The sequence below is a fragment of the Haliotis rufescens genome, unplaced genomic scaffold, assembly GCF_023055435.1.
Source record: "Haliotis rufescens isolate VD_foot unplaced genomic scaffold, xgHalRufe1.0.p SCAF_7, whole genome shotgun sequence".
NCBI classification, from domain to species: domain Eukaryota; kingdom Metazoa; phylum Mollusca; class Gastropoda; order Lepetellida; family Haliotidae; genus Haliotis; species Haliotis rufescens.
In genome coordinates, this window is record NW_025964361.1 from 15,190,518 (window position 1) to 15,200,150 (window position 9,633).

The following is a 9,633-nucleotide window of genomic DNA, read 5'->3' on the forward strand; positions in this document are numbered from 1 at the left end:
CAATCACTCATATCAAACATATAACGTCCATACACCTCCACTTACCAAGATACATCGATCACTCATATCAAACATATAACGTCCATACACCTCCGCTTACCAAGATACATCAATCACTAATATCAAACATACAACGTCCATACACCTCCACTTACCCAGATACATCGATCACTCATATCAAACATACAACGTCCATACACCTCCACTTACCTAGATACATCAATCACTCATATCAAACATATAACGTCCATACACCTCCGCTTACCCAGATACATCAATCACTCATATCAAACATATAACGTCCATACACCTCCGCTTACCAAGATACATCAATCACTCATATCAAACATATAACGTCCATACACCTCCGCTTACCCAGATACATCAATCACTCATATCAAACATATAACGTCCATACACCTCCACTTAACCAGATACATCGATCACTCATATCAAACATGCAACGCCCATACACCTCCGCTTACCCAGATACATCGATCACCCATATCAAACATACAACGTCCATACACCTCCACTTACCCAGATACATCGATCACTCATATCAAACATATAACGTCCATACACCTCCACTTACCCAGATACATCGATCACTCATATCAAACATATAACGTCCATACACCTCCACTTACCAAGATACATCAATCACTCATATCAAACATATAACGTCCATACACCTCCACTTACCCAGATACATCAATCACTCATGATCATATCAAACATACAACGCCCATACACCTCCGCTTACCCAGATACATCAATCACTCATATCAAACATATAACGTCCATACACCTCCACTTACCAAGATACATCAGTCACTCATATCAAACATATAACCTCCATACACCTCCACTTACCCAGATACATCGATCACTCATATCAAACATACAACGCCCATACACCTCCGCTTACCCAGATACATCGATAACTCAGATCAAACATACAACGTCCATACACCTCCACTTTCCCAGATACATCGATCACTCATATCAAACATATAACGTCCATACACCTCCGCTTACCCAGATACATCAATCACTCATATCAAACATATAACGTCCATACACCTCCACTTACCCAGATACATCAATCTCTCATATCAAACATATAACGTCCATACACCTCCGCTTACCCAGATACATCGATCACTCATATCAAACATATAACGTCCATACACCTGCACTTACCCAGATACATCAATCACTCATATCAAACATATAACGTCCATACACCTCCGCTTACCAAGATACATCGATCACTCATATCAAACATACAACGCCCATACACCTCCGCTTACCCAGATACATCAATCACTCATATCAAACATATAACGTTCATACACCTCCACTTACCCAGATACATCGATCACTCATATCAAACATATAACGTCAATACACCTCCACTTACCAAGATACATCGATCACTCATATCAAACATTTAACGTCCATACACCTCCGCTTCCCCAGATACATCGATCACTCAAATCAAACATATAACGTCCATACACCTCCACTTACCCAGATACATCAATCACTCATGATCATATCAAACATACAACGCCCATACACCTCCGCTTACCCAGATACATCGATCACCCATATCAAACATACAACGTCCATACACCTCCGCTTACCCAGATACATCAATCACTCATATCAAACATATAACGCCCATACACCTCCGGTTACCCAGATACATCGATCACTCATATCAAACATATAACGTCCATACACCTCCACTTACCAAGATACATCAATCACTCATATCAAACATATAACGTCCATACACCTCCACTTACCCAGATACATCAATCACTCATGATCATATCAAACATACAACGCCCATACACCTCCGCTTACCCAGATACATCAATCACTCATATCAAACATATAACGTCAATACACCTCCACTTACCAAGATACATCGATCACTCATATCAAACATTTAACGTCCATACACCTCCGCTTCCCCAGATACATCGATCACTCAAATCAAACATATAACGTCCATACACCTCCACTTACCCAGATACATCAATCACTCATGATCATATCAAACATACAACGCCCATACACCTCCGCTTACCCAGATACATCAATCACTCATATCAAACATATAACGTCCATACACCTCCACTTACCAAGATACATCGATCACTCATATCAAACATATAACGTCCATACACCTCCGCTTACCCAGATACATCGATCACTCATATCAAACATACAACGTCCATACACCTCCACTTTCCCAGATACATCGATCACTCATATCAAACATATAACGTCCATACACCTCCGCTTACCCAGATACATCAATCACTCATATCAAACATATAACGTCCATACACCTCCACTTACCCAGATACATCGATCACTCATATCAAACATATAACGTCCATACACCTCCGCTTACCCAGATACATCGATCACTCATATCAAACATACAACGCCCATACACCTCCGCTTACCCAGATACATCAATCACTCATATCAAACATATAACGTTCATACACCTCCACTTGCCCAGATACATCAATCACTCATGATCATATCAAACATACAACGCCCATACACCTCCGTTTACCCAGATACATCAATCACTCATATCAAACATATAACGTCAATACACCTCCACTTACCAAGATACATCGATCACTCATATCAAACATTTAACGTCCATACACCTCCGCTTACCCAGATACATCGATCACTCAAATCAAACATACAACGTCCATACACCTCCACTTACCCAGATACATCGATCACTCATATCAAACATATAACGTCCATACACCTCCACTTACCAAGATACATCAATCACTCATATCAAACATATAACGTCCATACACCTCCACTTACCCAGATACATCAATCACTCATGATCATATCAAACATACGACGCCCATACACCTCCGCTTACCCAGATACATCAATCACTCATATCAAACATATAACGTCCATACACCTCCGCTTACCCAGATACATCGATCACTCATATCAAACATATAACGTCCATACACCTCCACTTACCAAGATACATCGATCACTCATATCAAACATTTAACGTCCATACACCTCCGCTTCCCCAGATACATCGATCACTCAAATCAAACATACAACGTCCATACACCTCCACTTACCCAGATACATCAATCACTCATGATCATATCAAACATACAACGCCCATACACCTCCGCTTACCCAGATACATCAATCACTCATATCAAACATATAACGTCAATACACCTCCACTTACCAAGATACATCGATCACTCATATCAAACATTTAACGTCCATACACCTCCGCTTCCCCAGATACATCGATCACTCAAATCAAACATACAACGTCCATACACCTCCACTTACCCAGATACATCAATCACTCATGATCATATCAAACATACAACGCCCATACACCTCCGCTTACCCAGATACATCGATCACCCATATCAAACATACAACGTCCATACACCTCCGCTTACCCAGATACATCGATCACTCATATCAAACATATAACGCCCATACACCTCCGGTTACCCAGATACATCGATCACTCATATCAAACATATAACGTCCATACACCTCCACTTACCGAGATACATCAATCACTCATATCAAACATATAACGTCCATACACCTCCACTTACCCAGATACATCAATCACTCATGATCATATCAAACATACAACGCCCATACACCTCCGCTTACCCAGATACATCAATCACTCATATCAAACATATAACGTCCATACACCTCCACTTGCCCAGATACATCGATCACTCATATCAAACATATAACGTCCATACACCTCCACTTACCAAGATACATCGATCACTCATATCAAACATATAACGTCCATACACCTCCGCTTACCCAGATACATCGATCACTCATATCAAACATACAACGTCCATACACCTCCACTTTCCCAGATACATCGATCACTCATATCAAACATATAACGTCCATACACCTCCGCTTACCCAGATACATCAATCACTCATATCAAACATATAACGTCCATACACCTCCACTTACCCAGATACATCGATCACTCATATCAAACATATAACGTCCATACACCTCCGCTTACCCAGATACATCGATCACTCATATCAAACATACAACGCCCATACACCTCCGCTTACCCAGATACATCAATCACTCATATCAAACATATAACGTTCATACACCTCCACTTGCCCAGATACATCAATCACTCATGATCATATCAAACATACAACGCCCATACACCTCCGTTTACCCAGATACATCAATCACTCATATCAAACATATAACGTCAATACACCTCCACTTACCAAGATACATCGATCACTCATATCAAACATTTAACGTCCATACACCTCCGCTTACCCAGATACATCGATCACTCAAATCAAACATACAACGTCCATACACCTCCACTTACCCAGATACATCGATCACTCATATCAAACATATAACGTCCATACAACTCCACTTACCAAGATACATCAATCACTCATATCAAACATATAACGTCCATACACCTCCACTTACCCAGATACATCAATCACTCATGATCATATCAAACATACGACGCCCATACACCTCCGCTTACCCAGATACATCGATCACTCATATCAAACATATAACGTCCATACAACTCCACTTACCAAGATACATCAATCACTCATATCAAACATATAACGTCCATACACCTCCGCTTACCCAGATACATCGATCACTCATATCAAACATATAACGTCCATACACCTCCACTTACCAAGATACATCGATCACTCATATCAAACATATAACGTCCATACACCTCCGCTTACCCAGATACATCGATCACTCATATCAAACATACAACGTCCATACACCTCCACTTACCCAGATACATCGATCACTCATATCAAACATACAACTTCCATACACCTCCACTAACCTAGATACATCAATCACTCATATCAAACATATAACGTCCATACACCTCCGCCTACCCAGATACATCAATCACTCATATCAAACATATAACGTCCATACACCTCCACTTACCCAGATACATCAATCACTCATGATCATATCAAACATACAACGCCCATACACCTCCGCTTACCCAGATACATCGATCACTCATATCAAACATACAACGTCCATACACCTCCGCTTACCCAGATACATCGATCACTCATATCAAACATACAACGTCCATACACCTCCGCTTACCCAGATACATCGATCACTCATATCAAACATATAACGTCCATACACCTCCGCTTACCCAGATACATCAATCACTCATATCAAACATATAACGTCCATATACCTCCGCTTACCCAGATACATCGATCACTCATATCAAACATATAACGTCCATACACCTCCACTGACCAAGATACATCGATCACTCATATCAAACATATAACGTCCATACACCTCCGCTTACCCAGATACATCGATCACTCATATCAAACATACAACGTCCATACACCTCCACTTACCCAGATACATCGATCACTCATATCAAACATACAACGTCCATACACCTCCACTAACCTAGATACATCAATCACTCATATCAAACATATAACGTCCATACACCTCCGCTTACCCAGATACATCAATCACTCATATCAAACATATAACGTCCATACACCTCCACTTACCCAGATACATCAATCACTCATGATCATATCAAACATACAACGCCCATACACCTCCGCTTACCCAGATACATCGATCACTCATATCAAACATACAACGTCCATACACCTCCGCTTACCCAGATACATCGATCACTCATATCAAACATACAACGTCCATCACCTCCACTTACCCAGATACATCGATCACTCATATCAAACATATAACGTCCATACACCTCCGCTTACCCAGATACATCAATCACTCATATCAAACATATAACGTCCATACACCTCCGCTTACCAAGATACATCGATCACTCATATCAAACATATAACGTCCATACACCTCCGCTTACCCAGATACATCAATCACTCATATCAAACATACAACGTCCATACACCTCCGCTTACCAAGATACATCAATCACTCATATCAAACATATAACGCCCATACACCTCCGCTTACCCAGATACATCAATCACTCATATCAAACATATAACGTCCATACACCTCCACTTACCCAGATACATCAATCACTCATGATCATATCAAACATACAACGCCCATACACCTCCGCTTACCCAGATACATCGATCACTCATATCAAACATACAACGTCCATACACCTCCGCTTACCCAGATACATCGATCACTCATATCAAACATACAACGTCCATACACCTCCACTTACCTAGATACATCGATCACTCATATCAAACATACAACGTCCATACACCTCCACTTACCCAGATACATCGATCACTCATATCAAACATACAACATCCATACTCCTCCACTGACCCAGATACATCAGTCACTCATATCAAACAGATATATAAACTTACATCCACTTGCCGTTACTGCACATGCAGTTTATACCATATGCTATGTAGTTGGTTATTTATGTACATTTACAGTTTGATACTAAAGTCATGATGAATTCATCTACACACTATAAATATCAACGGTACATGATAGTTCTAATATATCCAATCAGAAATGCACTACAAAATACATCCTATTTCTGATATCAATAATTGATTTAAGGTATATAATGCTTAAGTATTAAACATAACTAATGAATATATTCTTAGGAATACTACTACCCGTATCCCCGCCCAAAAGTTATATATGTATGCATTGCCGTTCAATCCATTTACTTATTTATATATGTTTTAGGAGGTTACGGGCGGAAGTCTTACCAAGTATTCACTACATTAATCTTCATGGCCAAGCGGACTTTTGAGGACTTTTGAATATTTAAACATCATGCTACTAAAAGCTGTAATATGTTGAATAAAAGCAAATGTACTCGGTGGTTGAATTTGGACTTCAATTTATGTGATCGTTTCCACACAGATACATGTTTAACCTACTGATTATCATGTCCAAGCAGTTTATTTACCGAAAACGGATTATTACAATATTTACCTGATATATACGATGTGTACCAATAGGAAGTCATACACATGTTTCTCTATACTGATCAACTGACTGGGAAAGCTTCTGAGTTTGAATGTCACTAAATGGAAAACAAAGACGAATGACGTTGTTAACATGAACGTAATCAATAAGGTCATCATCTGATAATATCACCTTTAAGAAATTAAAGTAATTGTGCCCTGAGCACACATGGGGTTCAAAAAGACAGTTTACAACCAGATATGGGAAAAGACGAAAATACTGAAACTGTTCCTGTTAATGGTGTTGCCGGGTGACCACTAACGCGTGTGAACACCTCTTTTTGAGCATAAAAATAGGTCAACTCAGAATGAAGAGTAAAACTAATATTGCATATCATTTATCACGTCATTTACATGACAACAATACAAGATACATTCAAACTGTGAAAAGTGAGTGCCAGCCTACTCACTATGTAACAATAAATGTCAACATTAATAACGAAACAACGTAGCAAGCACATATGTTGATTATGCCAAACATACACTGTTGCACAAATATATACACACAATATTTCAGAAATTAACAAGTCACGGAAGTGTACGTAAATTGCGACTGTCTCGCAAAACGTGGCTGAAAGTACAAGTGTCTCCCTTGTATTTGTTTGTCGAACTGTCTGATATAAATGTTGGACTTCAAGGCGACCTTATAAAGTTAGTGATTTTGTTGGTTTTGTTTAACGCCGCTTTGAACAGTATTTCAATTATATCACGGCGTGTCAATTTGATGCAGGTCTCAGTCGTTCGCCGACGGACAGACAGATATATACAGACAGACTTTACTCAGTAATTTTGGCCCCTAGATCCTTAATACAAGCAAGATAGGGGTGGGTGGGGGTGGGTGGGGTGATTAAATGTACTTGCTAAATAAACGGCTGGAGGAAAGTGCGCTTCACAGGGATAGGTGATTTGCTTCTAATCTTTAGTAATGACAAAGGAATTTAATCAAACATGTAATACTATGCATATTGTCTGTTATGGCGGCTGCATTTAACAGCACGTCTGAAGAAACATGTTTAATATGTTCCGTCGATAAGAGAGAAGGTCACAAGTTAAATAGGTTCCTACCTTTTGTAAAGATTTAAACTGAGAATAAGAGTTACAGTTAGATAATGCGTCGAGGGAGTGATGCCAATATTGAAAGCAGCAGTTATAAAATCTCGGTTCAGAGATTGCCATCAAAAATGAGATGCAACCCATGTCCTGAGAAAGCCATGTAAATCCAAAACCATATCAAAATAAAAATATTTTTTCTATGAGATGGCCACTTGTTTTTTACCATTATCCTCAAGAGTTTTTATAATTTTATCTGCTTGATGGGGAAGTATATGCTGAGGATACCAACCTTTGCTGATGGGTGGATCATCAACTGATGACAGCTACATCTAAATCTTGACAATAGTGTAGAGCTGACTTATGTAAGATATACGTCTGTAAAACTGATGTGTAGGTCGAATATGCCATCAGCTATGCATTTGATGATATTGATGAATGCCATCGTTTAAAGGATAAACATTACCATCATCTTGCATAATTCAGGCAAAGCAAAAGCCAAACTAGAATTAGATTGTGGCAAGATAGTTGATGAAATTATGAAGATTTGGGGACTCAGGATACACGCTTGACGAATGCCAGTGCTACATTTAAAGGATGGTGATAAGTAAGAATCAGTTCTAACACAAGCCCTAGGTGATGAACACACGTTCACATCAAACTTGAAGAATGTACATCTAACACCAGGTTTAAGAATATTTAAACAATATTTCATGATTTATGCAGCCAAAAGGCGAACTGGCATTCCAACCCACCAGCATACGTTTCTGGCGTGCCCAAGGGACGCAACTCTTTACAGCCAACTGCGGCACCTCAGACAACTGGGCCACCCGTGCCGCCGATTGTGTTTGAGAGACTCATTATGACTTTAATTAAAAAAAACTATTTTCAAGACAGTTTATGGGAGAGTCCGTGTGTATAGACGCAGAGGGCACGCCTTGCACGTGTGTACACCCAGGACGCCCACCCATTTGGACGAGTTGGTGTTATGGTATGGGGAAGGAAGGCATTTGCGATGACCAGAAAACGCGCCGAGTTATCACACATGGCAACGCTCAAAGAGATAGAAATCAAGTGCTCCAACCAGTTGCATTACCATTTGTACGTGGATGACACATCACGACTTGTGAGCGGATGTTCCAATTGAACACTTGGGGATCACCTGAACAACTCCACCTTCTGGGTAAATTGCGGAGAATCCCGAATGACACCACCAGGCGGCTGACGTGTATCAGCGCCCTGAGAGAAAAACCTAATGAGATCTACTAACTTAATTAGTTAAAGCGGCCAGTTGGTTAATATACAGCGAATTTACTATCCTGCCTGGGAGATTGCTAACGACACCCGTGGAGACAGACAGACACTAGACAGACAGACTGATATTTTATTTTCGTCTCACCGCTTTACCGCTTTACATCATAAAAAAGAGCTAGACAGGGTCGCCCAGAGTAGTAGGTGACTTCGAGGA